Source organism: Pygoscelis adeliae, unplaced genomic scaffold (assembly GCF_000699105.1).
Source record: "Pygoscelis adeliae isolate BGI_AS28 unplaced genomic scaffold, ASM69910v1 Scaffold13, whole genome shotgun sequence".
NCBI classification, from domain to species: domain Eukaryota; kingdom Metazoa; phylum Chordata; class Aves; order Sphenisciformes; family Spheniscidae; genus Pygoscelis; species Pygoscelis adeliae.
Genome location: NW_008824499.1, coordinates 1403610 through 1416957, shown reverse-complemented (window position 1 = coordinate 1416957; position 13348 = coordinate 1403610). Strand labels below are relative to the sequence as shown.

General features: G+C 39.0%; 1 protein-coding gene across 1 annotated transcript in view; it reads left to right on the top strand.

Moving 5' to 3' along the window:
* Positions 1-753: 753 nt before the first annotated feature.
* The window catches only part of NOX5 (NADPH oxidase, EF-hand calcium binding domain 5), a 49512-nt gene continuing 36917 nt past the window's right edge, over positions 754-13348 (top strand). Inside the window, exons 1-2 of the mRNA XM_009321513.1 lie at positions 754-880; positions 1159-2114. The gene's annotated coding sequence lies outside the window, so the exon portion shown is untranslated. The remainder of the gene's footprint in view (positions 881-1158; positions 2115-13348) is intronic.

Sequence of the window (13348 nt, the reverse complement as noted above, 5' to 3'; positions counted from 1 at the left end):
AGGGTGCGGGCGCTGCTTGTGCCGGGCGGGGGGCGCTTGGTCAGCGCGGGGTATTACCGCTCGGGGTGCCCCCCCTTGGGGTGAACGGTCTGAAGGGGCTGCTGAGAGCTCTGGGCAGAGAGAGGGAGGACAGGGAGGCGTTGCTCGTGCAAAGAAATCCCGGGCCGGTCGATTCCCTCTCTGGAAAGCTTCCTTGGAGATGCTTGTAGCTGCTCTGAATGTAAGCGTCACCAGAAGCCTTGCAGTCTCTCGGAAGCCTGCTCTTGCTGTTACTCCCGTCCAGTTGCTGGATGAAGTGGTGGGGCAGGGCCTGTGGTGCCAATAGGAGGTATATTCTCCTGTATCTTTTGCCAGGCAGACTTCTGAAATGAGGTGCCAGATATGTCCTGGCAGGGCTTGCTGTCTGCGTCAGGTGTTGGATCCACTAGCGTTCTGACAGTGGCGAAACCCCACGCTTGCTTGTCTCCATGTACTTGTGACGGGTTTTATCAAACATAGGGGATGTTTTTGTTGGGCGTAGCAGATGACAGGTAAAATGTGCTTCATTCGCTTAGTGAGATTCCCGCTTGTCCCTTCATGCGGAGTCGCTGGAGTTTTGGTGGACTTGTTAACCTTGCCTTCACCTCAGGTGGTTGAAAAAGACAGGGCTGTAAAAATCCCTAGGAGTTGTTTGAAACATTTGATATTCAGTATCAACCAAAAGATGAGAATTGCTGGAAAACTGTCTGTCTTGTCAAAATATTTTGCAGTGTGGGATGGAGATACTTCTCTTACCTGTGTCATCTGTGGATAAACTGTAATGAATGCAGTTGACAACTAAGCAGAAGTTCTGTTGAGAGTGTGCAAGCTGGGAGAAAGGTCAAGCTGGATCCAGCTTAAGGTAAAAAGTGTAACTTATAGTATGATACCACTAGTATTCTGCAACAGGTTAATGTTTTTGTGATGGTTTAGGCCTTGTTATGATTTAGCTGTTAGAGCTGTTGGATTTCAGTTTTGTCTGTGGCATGGACAAGTCATTTTATTTATTGTTCTGTGGCAGTGGTTTCCACATAGTAGAAGTTACTGCAGTAGTTTTAGAATATAAACTTTACAAAGCATTTAGGACTTCAGCATCAGGGTGAATTTTATTTTAGCACTGTTTTAAATTCTCCTTTACAGGTGTGAACAAAGGTGGCCCCTGGGCTGAGGCTTCATAAAGGAAGGTTTGGTCTGGAATTTTTTTTCATGGCACAGGTGAAGACCCCTGGAAGAGAACTTTTATCGTGGAAACAAAGTGTCTATAAGTATTAACTAAACCAACATAACATTTAAAAAAAAAAAGTTTCTGAGAATACAGAGATACTTTTTCTTTTTCCTTTGTTTTCTCAGAAGAAAGAATGTGTTGTGTGTTCTAATTATATAAAATTGTATCAAATGCTGCCCTCCAAACTAATTGCGGGAAGTTTATTCAACGTTCAAAAACAAAATTAAATGTTTAAACCTGTTGGTTTCCCCTCTGCCCATTCATGTGCACGTTGTTTGTATTGCGAGGGTTTGAGAAGTTCTTGAGAATTAAAAATGAATGGAAATGTTCCACAGGCCAAATATCTAAGCATCCTATCACAAAGGTAAATAAATTTTAAATAACATCTTTGCAGACTATAGCTTTTCTTAAACAAACAGCAACAAAAAAAGTCTGGTCACTGGACTGTCTAATACTTTTAGGATATGAAAAAAAGTAAATCAGCTTTAAAAATGGATATGGCTATGCCATTTAAACTAAGGATCCGGTTTTGTTCTCTTTGTAATAGAGGAAGAAATGGTTACGTTTTGATGAAGCAATACTGAGTCTTAGTTGGGGAATTTTTACTATGTGTTTCTATGAATAAAGCTGTCAACTATCTGTTATAGATGTCACTGATTAGAAATACTGCGTACTGACACAGTGTATGGAATCCTGTCTTGTCGGAGTCCTTAACAGAGTGGAGCAGCAAAAGTGGTCTGAGCCCTGCTTACGATGGTGGGAAACTGCTCTGTAGGATCCCTGGTCAGTCTTCTGTTGGAAGATCAAAATATTCTCCGTTCTTATGTATATGTTCTGATTTTTAAAGCTCGAGTACAAAGAAGTTAATATTGTGAGTAACCGCTGTAATCGCTACAGTTAATCTTTGACTTTTGTACATGGTTCACATATTTGTCCAATTTCTTCATTGCTCAAAGTAACCTGTTGTTAACTATATGAAAAGGAAATTCTAAATACAGGTTTGCATGTTGAAGCTGATCGTATATCGGAATCCTGGGCCAAAATCTAAGATACTAAAAGCACTCGCTATAGAAACTCTTCAGTTATTGCTGAGCCTGAGTTAGGTTTTCATGTGCTTCTATATGATTATCTTTCAGGTATTTTCTGATCTAGCCTTAAAAACTGTTCAGTGTAACTGCAGTTTAGCCAATTAGGTGATTTCATCCACAGTTTATATTTCGTTATGGATGGTTCTCCATGTTTGTTTGGTTTTTTTTTTTTTTTTTAATGTGAATACTGCAGCCTTACATTAACACAAGTTTCATATGAAGGGCTCCTATACGTTAAGCATATGCATCATGTGTGAAATCCTACTCTGTTCTATGTCTGTAAAATTGCTGGGTAGCTGAGCATTTGCTGAAATGAGCTGCAGATTGTTTTTTTTGTGGCTTACAATACTCCTTTGTAGATCTGCTGGTATCTTGTTTGTCCCTGCTGCATCTAGACAATGCGTTCCTTCATGTTTTGTGTAACATCTTCTTCAGTCATTTCTGTGTACATAGGTACGGTAACTGGAAACAGAAAATTCTGTTCTTAAATTGTCCCTCTTCCCGCCCTTAACTTCCCCCTGCCCCAGCATATCTGGAGTATTGGTCATTAAGGGGAATTTAGAACAGTATTGATTGCTAGTATCCAGGAATCCTGGGAAAAAGGGATGAAAATGAGCATTGGGAAACTATATAAATTTTCTGACAGCACAAATTTACACTTTGAGACCTTTAAAATCAATAGGGGAGTGCTATAGGCAGAATAAAAAAAAGAAAGAAGAAGAGCTCAAGACGTTGGATGAATAAGCTCTGGAGCTTACTACCGTTTTAAGAGGCTTGGATGTTGGTGCTGTGCCTTCCGTCTGTCGTTCAGTTGTTTAAATCTCTCCCGGTAGTGGTTAGCAAGGTGTAAACTGAGTGGTCAAGTCTAAACCCAGAAGGGTTCTTGTCTGCTGTTACTTGCTCATTTTTTAAATGTAATCAGCCCTTTGAGGGAGTTTGGCAAAACAGTATGTTTTTCAGTGCTTGCTTCTGGGACTGGTGTATAATTGCTCTGGCATATGAGTGATTCCCATTGGTTTCTGCATTAATTGCTTGCAAATACTCCACATTTGTGTCACAATATTCTGTTTTCTAGCAGTGTTTGAAGTAAGAGATTGATGCTCAACTGGGAAGCTCAAACAAGAAACGGAGAAAGGATGTTTAAAGCAATGTATAGAATGGGAAGCAGCTGTTTTAAGTTAGCAGATTAGGAGAAGAGGTGAATATTTCTGGTATGTCTCAAAACTGGCTTTTTTTTTCCAGAGTTGAGTGTAGGATGTAATTTCCCTTTTTATTTGCACAATACCAGGCGTACCAGTGGAGCCTAGAAATTCATAATTAACAAAACAAGGGAAGAAATTGTTTCACACATTTTTGCTGGTCTACGGGAGTAGACTGATCAATACATACACCCATAAACCTTCCGTAACTTGTACACCAGCTTTTAAAATAGTTTAAATAGTTTTCTGCAAGTCTTCTGCTGTATGCTCCCACCCCCCCTCCCAGTTTCTGTTTGTCAAATATGTTTGTTTATTTCTTACCGAAACTGGTTGTCATAGTTGGCACGCTTTTAGGACAGAGTTTAGATGAGGTTTGGAGGGGTTTTTTGGTTTTGTTTTGTTTTTTTAACCAGGAGATGGATATTGTCTCTTTTTGTGAAAAGGATGCTTAAGAGTATTCGTTAAGTTTATTCTCTGGTGTTCTTTAGATAACCAGGCAATTCCTCACATAAACTGGCAAATTTCTTTGTATTTCTTTTAATGAAAGATTTCTATTAATGGAGCATTAATAATTTTATTATGAAGGTAGGATGACATCGTTACAAATAAATGCTTTTTTATGGCTTTGATACTTCATTTTACTGTTCAGGATTTAACAAATGAAAAATAATTGTTCAGTTAGTTCCAGTGGCTTATAATACATATTACTTATTTTGTAACTGAATATTCAGCCATTCTTACTGCCATTGGGCTTCCTTTTACAAGCTGTCGGGTCCATGATCAACTTCAGAACTTTCGTAAAATCTCATGAATTAGACATTGTAAGCCAAAAACATTACAGATTAGCTTAATTGCTAGATAAACCTTCAGGATAATTTGGGGGAAAAATGTGCGTATAACGTGAAAGTGAAAAAATTGTAAATTGAAGAAATAGCATAACTTTGAAGTCAAATGGGCAGGCCATGCAGCTTTCCTGAGTATGTAGAGAATCAAAATACAATGACTTGTTAAGATGTGACAAGAGGGAGGGTAAGAAATCAGCATTTTTTTTATTTTTTTATTTTTTTTTTTAGTCTGTCATAGATCTGTGAGTGGGGCAACACGGAAGTAGGAAAAGAACTTTAAAAGGAGTTTCACAAGAATCTCTAAAGTTCCTTTAAAAAAGCTGATGCACTCAGCTGTGGTATGGCAGAACAAAACACAAAATCAGAGGTAGGAAAGAAGAATGACAATTTTTAGTACAAAAAGTTTAAGAAGGTTATATACCAGAATTCAAAGCTAAAAATATGCGTCAATGTATTTTGTAACGAAGGTGGAAAATACAGTGAATGATGTCAAAATGAAACTGTATAAAATGAAGTTTACTGAAAAGAGTTTGCAGGACTAATGTAGCTGTTCCTGAAGATGACAAAAGACATTTGGAGGACTCTAATTAAACTAGAAAATTTGGAGATTCTTGTCAAATCTGCGTGTGTTGGGATAAATAGAAAGGTCGTTTATTTTCTTTTTATAGCAGTTCGTCTGAGTTACTTAAAGCGACAAGAGCTCAATGTCAGGTTTTTACAAAGCTTGCACAACCAGCGGTGTGAATGTAGTTGAAAGTACAGCAGCCTCACCGTTCTACTAGGGCTTTAAGAATAAAGTTTCGGGAGTATTTGACCAGTTCTGCTCTTTTCAGGGGAGAGAAAATGAAATGTACTTGTAGTTTGTAATACTTTACAGAATGATTAGGTTTTGATTTAGCAGAAGTACTTCAAAAGAATGGAGTGCATTTCTTTCTTACGCTAAAAATAAGAAGTACCTGCTGTAGAAAGGGCGTATTGTACGAAACTTGCTGCAGTGGATGTGGGAGCTTTCAAGTCTGACAGTTTAAGTAGTGAAGATGAAAGTGAGGACAGTTCTTGGGCAGGGGACTTCAAGAGGAATGTGATTCATGGGACATAGCTACTAGCATAATTACCAGTGCAGCTGCCATAGTAACTTCTGCCAGTACTAAAAAATGTGTCATGTCCAATGCTCTATTGGTCATAGTGTAAGTGATAAAGATGGGAGCAGCAGAAGTGTGACACCTTGTTCCACTTGCCAACTTCAGACCAGCATACATGGGTGGAGCTATTTCTGCTAGGTTTCAAACTGACACCAAAACTTCACAGGATTTCCTAAAGTGTTTAGGCTGGGCTAAAATTTTGGAGTTGGAGGCGGTAAGATTTTGTTTTGTGTTTTCTGCAAATAATAGTGAAAGGGCAGGGACTCAGAAGGACTGAATTACTCTGATAATGAGTAAGACCTGTTGAATTCAGGCAAGAAAAAAACCCCAACCCTTAAACATAAATACCTTCTATTTTTGCACTCTCATTACACAAGGTTTTATTTCAATAATAAATTCATTTGTTTCAGTATTGTAATAAATAGGACTTTTCTACCTAAAGGTCAGACTTTTCATTTATTAATATTTGTTTCAAATTATGTTGAATGGAACATTTCAGATTTGATCAAAAATGGAATTTGGAGTTAGGAGCTCTTGAAAAATTTGGGGAGACGAGGGATAAGGAATGTTCTGCTAGACCCAGGCTTTCTTTTGATATAAATACTAGTTCAAATGAGAAAAATCTTTTACTGGGAAGTGGGGGACTTCTGAAATACTAACCCCAAAACAATATTTTCTCTCACTAACGTGTCATCAAAACTCACTTTTCTAGCACTCAATAAGTGCAATTTCCACTTAAAATTGTTAAAGTGAATTGCCAAAGGGTCATGCGTCAGTCTAGGGTCAAAGATGGGTCTGGAATTCAGGAACTCTGATTTTTATAGCCAGAGCAGGCTATTTAACTGCCTAGCCCCAACACCTGCATTAGCAGATCATAAAATTTCATCTGTGCAGTAGAAATAATCACTCTGTCCTATTTAAGAGAATACTTAGCTTCCTTCCTAGCTGTTCTGAGTATCAGCAACACATACATACACACACGCAATCTTCCTAATTTCATTCAGTCTTCCTTACCCTCTTCAAAGAATTGCCAGGTTTGCTCTTCTAAACCTCTCATCTGCCTGTTGCTTCACTTTTGTCTTTTCCACCTCCTGTTTCTTAAGCACTTGCCTCTTCCTACAGCTTGTTTGGCATTCTTGAGCAAAGGCTTTTGTGGCTTGATTCAGAAAAGAGATAAAGAGGGAATCAGAAGTTCCAGTATACAAAGTTATCACAAGATTGTTAATTATTTGATGAAAATGTTCTGTAAGCATCCCTGACTGTTGCCCCTGTTGACTGCTGTGGTACAATTCCTACAGACTTAAATTCAGGCACAATATGAGTCCTGCGGTAGTCCTACTATAGGACTGGGCTCTACTATAGAGTGAGACTGCCTACACTCCTCCCAAGCACCTCCTGACTGCAAACAGAGCGATAGTAAGTAGTGTGGTTCTGTAGCTTCCATGTCTGGCATGTATATATATGCACTGGGGCTCAGCCCTAATAAAGTGACCTTTTTTGTGGCAGTTACATTGCATATTTTCTTCGTCATAGATGGCTATCAGTTTATGGAATGAGAGTCACACGGCATTTTTGAAAATGCCATTAAGGATTAAGGTTCTCTACAAAATTTATTTTTGCCTGTTATTTTTTTTAACAATGAAAACCCCAAGCCTGAAAATTCTAGTTTAATCCTTTTTCTGTGCCATCTTCGAACCCCTTTCCAATATGGAAAGCAGGGTGAAAATGGATTGTTCAAAAAAAAAAAAAATTTAGTCTCCTTTTAAAGCCAATGAAACGAAAATAGTTCTAAAATGAAAACTACAGTTTCAGCTGGTGTAAAAGGAGATCAGCTCATCCCAGAGTGTTTTTCCTCAATAATTAGGTCTTCACAGTCTCCAAAGTAGGTTAACAAATAGAGTTTAATAATCCTTTAGTTTCTCTGCTTTTCTGTGTGACTTTCTGCCTAATGTAAAGGTATGGTGCATTACTAATGCATGCATTACTTTTTTGCCCAATTACATAAATAATTCCATTGTTAAACTCAGAGGTCAGTCACAGGTGGCGATAGGATATGAAATTTCTGTTTCAGCCAGCGCTCTGAAAGAGGATTTTGCAATTCTTGTAATGGTTCAAAAACTCACTGAGCCAGAGACAAATCTGTCCAATGGATTGATAACTGTGAAGAATCACAGAATCATTCATAACTGTGAATAATATCCATGAGATGTACAAACTAGGAGGAAGACTCGCGTCCATTTTACAGGTGGGTAAATTGAGCTGAGGTAAGTGATGTGTACATCGTGTGGGAAACCTAGATAGGTCAGAATTTATAAATCCTAACGGACAGTAGAGTTACCCTTCCTGTCCACCCGGAAGTACTTGGTGCTTCTTAGGCATGCAGGTTAGTCTTCAAGTGTGTGGTGTGTCTTCTACCATTTTTCATGCCCACTTATAAAAATAAGTGCAGCTACTTTTAAGACGGAGGAAGAAAAGAAAAAGTTGACAACAAATTCAAGACCTGACTTGTACTAGAATACGTGGATACTTTCTTTATTCAGAGACAGAATGAAGGGGGAATGAAGCAAATTCTGTAGCGTAGGAGTTACTATCAAAAACAAATTAATTTTAAAGATAGAGTAGATGGGCCTTTTTAGAAAGTTACAAAGCAGGGTTCTTCCGTGCCTGCACCATTGATGCCCTTAAAGTGGAAGTGATGTACTGGAACACGGATAATGAATTGGTGCTGAATAGGAGGTTGAGCGCACACTGGATGTGGTGGCCTGGCTCGTAGAGATAATGGAATTGTTGCCATTGGCTTCATGAGCGCTTTGGTTTTGGCTCATAAGCCGCTTACAGTTCCACTTCTGCAGTGGGAATAAAGAGCAATCAGCAAGTTTGTACAAAAGCTGCTGGTAGCCATCAGCCATGAGATCTAGCCTGGCATTTAATTAAAATTTAATTAAATAAATGTTTTTCTGGAAATAATTGAGAATCCTAATCCTCTTGGGGCCACATTGTGTTGTTTCCCCTCCTAGGTGGGTATGGAGTTTCTGGCCGGCAAAAGCAGGAGTTTTACAAGTAGTCTATGCACTCTGTCCTGTAAAGCTGTAATTCAAGTACGTTTTGTGTCTGCTAACACAATAGTAGCTACAGGGGTGAAGGAGGATTTGGATAAGTAACGTTCAGTTTTACTTCAGTAGTCTGCAGAGTGAGGGTCCCTACCTCCTTCCTCATGGAAAGAGGACCCCAACACATAGGAAGTGCTTCATGCACCACCCTAGTAAATGGAGGCCTCTACTGAAAGATAAAACTCGGTATGCTGCTCCAGTGAAATACATTACACATTTGTTATTTTCTGGGTAACAGCCAAATCATTTGTTGTCCCTCCCCACATGCACTTCCATTTATAAAGGAAGTCTTCAGTCTTTTGAATGTCACACAAAACTGTTCAAAACCAGACTTGAGCAACTGAAATTCAATTAGTTCAATCAGAGCAATTCAATTGACACAGCTGACTTCTGTGATCTGAACAAAAGATTTTGCTTTAATTGTGTAGGAATATATAAATGATGATGTGGTTGTCTTGTTCCCAGCCCTCCAGATAGATGTAATGCATTTTAAAGTTTACTGGTATACACACCACAAACTCGAGGTTTATGTGGTGCCTCAGCCTTTCATAAAATTGCAGGTGAAAACAGTCCCCTGGAAAACGAGAGCGTCGGTGTTTTCTGTGGGCAAGCCTGGTGAACATTGGGAGGTTAACATGTAACATTGCAACTAAATTCGGTAAATGGCCCAGTCGTGCCTTCTGTCTTGAGACATATGGTCTTGTAACATCAATTTGCAGATGATAAATCATTTGAGGTTGTGATTCACAGCTCAACTGTGTGATGTTCAAGTCAAAAACTGAACTTTATCTCAGAACAGAAGAGGTTATGGTGTCCAGTTTTCTTAAATCTATTTACACTGGTCAGTCTACAACATAGAATGGAGTGCAAAGTCAACGTAAACATGTTTATTCCCTAATAAGAGGACCAAGATTCTCCACTAGCTAGAAGCGGAAATTTCCTTCGTCATCTTGCTTCTGCCACTTAGCAGTCATGTTCTTGGACTTCTGTTTTCCCATGGCATCTGTGGCTCGTTGCCACCAGTTCTTTTCTCACCTTCCTAGATACTTCCTTACCATGTCATGTTTGTCCCTCCTCTGGTTTTCTGTATGTAATCAAAGACCGCAGCCATCATCTTGCTTCCTCTGTCCCTTACTTTGCATAAGCATGAAACTAGTGGTCATACCAGCAGTTCTTGTGTTACCTAGTTCTGTTTTCTGTCACAATTTAAAATCTCATTTCGTCTTTCTGAAAGTGTCTGTGTAAATGAGGCATCAGCTTAAGCATCACACAGTGTACTGGAGAGTCTTTTCCTCTGCCAGTCCTCCTTTTTCACTGTCTTAGTCACGGCAGATGAAACAGCCTTATTTGTTTATCATGCAAATTCAAATCGGGCATCATCTTTGAAATAAGTTTTTTCTCTAATTCTGAGTAGGGTTGTCTAAACTTCCATATTTCTTTCTACATGAAATCTTAAGTGATGAGGTCCTTGGCCATCTGCACATGGAAAAATAAGCAACATCTCACCATCTAATTAATCACTCCTTCCAATATTGTTTTCTCTAACTCGACAAATTTCATCATGTGTTACATTCATCTGGAGCGATGCTGCGAAGGGCATTGTACAGGATAGTGGTTTGATATTTCATCCCCTTCTTGTCCTCTGCTCTCTTGCTTTCAACAGGAAGTCTTTTTCCTTATCTTGGATCCCGCACTGCCTTATTTCTCATCACCTCACCTTAGTCAGCCACTAATTTTTTTTTATGAGTGTGCCAGCCTCCATTGTCTGCCTGTTGCATTTAAAACCATTATTTTCATACAAGGAGGAGTATCCCATAAACAACCCCTTCTCCTAAACAACCCTTAATTTTCCTTTACTATGATGACTGCGAAAGTCTTCAGAGTTATTTGTTGATGTGCCATTGGGACTATCAATGCTGTCTTGCTGTTTCTTTGGGCCTCCCTACCTGTCTATTCTACTGCTGCCTCTTACATTTCTTTTTTGTGCACATTGTGGGATTTCTGTCACGTGTTTATCCTATCCCAGGACCTGGCATGAGTCAGTGGCTGGACTTTATAGACATTCTAGTAAAACAAATAAGTAATGATAGAATATGAAATGATCAAACATTGACTCATGAGTACGGAAGGCCATCTAGCCCATACTTCCTTTCAGGGCAGGGTCAGCTACACATAACTTTCTTCCTAACATGTTTATGTGGGCTGCTCTTGGAGGTAAGTAACATTGAAATTTCCGCTCCCCAGTAATTTGCTCCAGTACCTCGCCATCCTTGCTAGTCGTAATGTCTAACCTGAATCTTCCTTGCTGCAGCGTAAGCCCATTTCTTCTCGTACAGGCTGTAAACAGAAAAAAAGGTATTTCCCTTGTTTGGTTGTTTTTTTTTTTTAAAACCACTTTAAATAAAGTACTTACAGACTTTGTGGTCTTTTTCTCAGGCCAGCCTCCTCTGTTTCTTCAGCCCTTCCTTGTAGGTTGTTTGCTGAACATCTGATCATTCTTACTGGCTTTCTATATATATATATATATATAGTCTGTATTAGGTACACCCCTTTCTTAAGGCACAACATTCCAAAGTTGGGTGCTGTACTCCAGCTGAGACCTGGGTTATATTTGTCTTTGATCCCCACAAAGTGCAGTGCTGCTGTCAAAATAAACAAACACTGTTGGCTCGTGTTCACCTTGTAATTTCTCTGCAACCATCAGATTCTTTTCTGTAGTTACTTAGCTCGTTCTTTCCGTCTAGTATTTACGTGATTCAAGTGGCAGTAATAGTAAGTAGCTGCAGTTTTTCCCTCAACGAGGGTCTCCATCTGGATCGTCAATATGTCAATGAAAAACTGTTCCTAGAGGGAAGTATGATCAGCATGAGGAAGTTTGGCCTTGAACTGGAAACAGAACTGGTAAAGATGCTGAGGCTGTTCAAAAGCCTCTGGTGGATATAAGCCACCTAATTTTTTCACGGTGGTTTGGCTGTATCCTTGTAGTCACAATACCTGTTAGATCAAATAGCACTGCTTCTCTGATATTTATCCCTTAGGTATGTAGAGGGAGGAATTTTATCCCTTTTCAGCCTTCATTTTTGTGAAGCGTCTATATACTTGATGAGATCTGATACAAAGACAGTCTTAGCTGTTCTTCTCTGGACTTGTTCTTTGCTAACAAGAATAATTAGATTTTTACTAACTTTTCTGATCTATTTCATCCTGGGTGTCGCTTAAAATGCGAGGGATCCAGGTTTCATGGCTGAATCTTGAACCTCAGAGACAGCATAAAGAAGTATATCAGATGGTACTTTGAAGAGTGAGTCAACAGGCCAAGTGGCTGAACGTCCATCCTTCCTATCCGCACAATCCCAGAGTGCTGCAATGGGTGAGGAGCAAACTGCCAATACTGGACCCAGCAAAATCTTACAATGATTTTCAGACTGAAAAAAATGCTGGAGGGGACAGAAAAGATCTGGGGAGAAAGAAAGAGGAAGGATTTCTTGTTATTAATTTCTATCTGTATTGAGTGCAGTACTCCTATTCTAGGCCTTGGAAAATGACATGTTATTTTCTTTTAAATATGACAAAAGCAAAACCTAGGACTAAGTGGTGGATATTAAATATTGAATATACCAAAAGGATTTGTGATCTGCTAAGCATAAAAAGACTTCACTTCAAAAAGAAACGGGGTGCCTAGGCCCTATATGTTTGTTTTTCTTCATACAGATCATGTATTCCCATTTCTGTTTAAGCTAAATTTACGTTTGGGTAAATGGAAGTGCTTTTCCTTTACAGAAATGCTATTACAAAAATAGTAAGTAATTTAATCAAATGAGCTTCACAGAATATTCACAGTTCACCCTCTTGTGTGCTGGAGTTCAGCATTGTACAAACAGGATGAGAAATTCTTTGCTTACCTAGCAGCAAATTGGCTGCTTAGTCAGATATGCAAAACACCCTGTCGAGCGTACAATGGTGAAATAAAGTTTTGATAATTTTGCTTTCTTCTATAGAGTCATTTGTTGCGGGGTCAGACTTTTCAGATAATAGCTGTACAAAGTGCCTCAGCATTCTGTGTGTCTTCTGAATGAAGCTCAAAGCACGGATCTTTATGCTGGAATGTGTGCTTGGAGATGAGCTAGGGAAATATTCAGAGGCTCTGAATATTATTACCGCTTATGCGCTGCGTTACTCTTTTTGAAAATTCCCAGAGCTTGCGATATGTCGTGTATATTTAAAAGCCCCATGAGGGGAGGAATAAAATACATTCTTCTTCTTTCCTCCATACTTCATGAATAGCTTCTTTCTTGAAAATACAAAATGATACAACCTTGTTTATTCTTTTACATCTACTTCTACTGTTTTTACACTGATCTTAAAAATGTACTCTTTCTATCATTGTTCTTTAAATATTTTCTTCCTATCTCAGCCTCATGAGTGGAAAGCCATAGGAAATGAATGTTTGTGGTTTATTAACGTTTAAGTTCTGGTAGTTGAGAGTTCCACAAATCACTGCAGTATGGGCAAAACAAGTAGAGTTGCATTTTCAAATCTTGTTTCTGTATGTGGAAATTCTGTGCCCACCCTCTTTTTTTTTTTTTTTTTCCTGAGGCAGTTCCACAGGTCAGTCAGGCATTCGAAACTCGAATCAATTTGTGTGAAAACAGAAAAAAAAAAAAAATTCAATTGGCAGTTACGGGGGTATCTTACTACAGGACTCCGAAAACACAGGAATG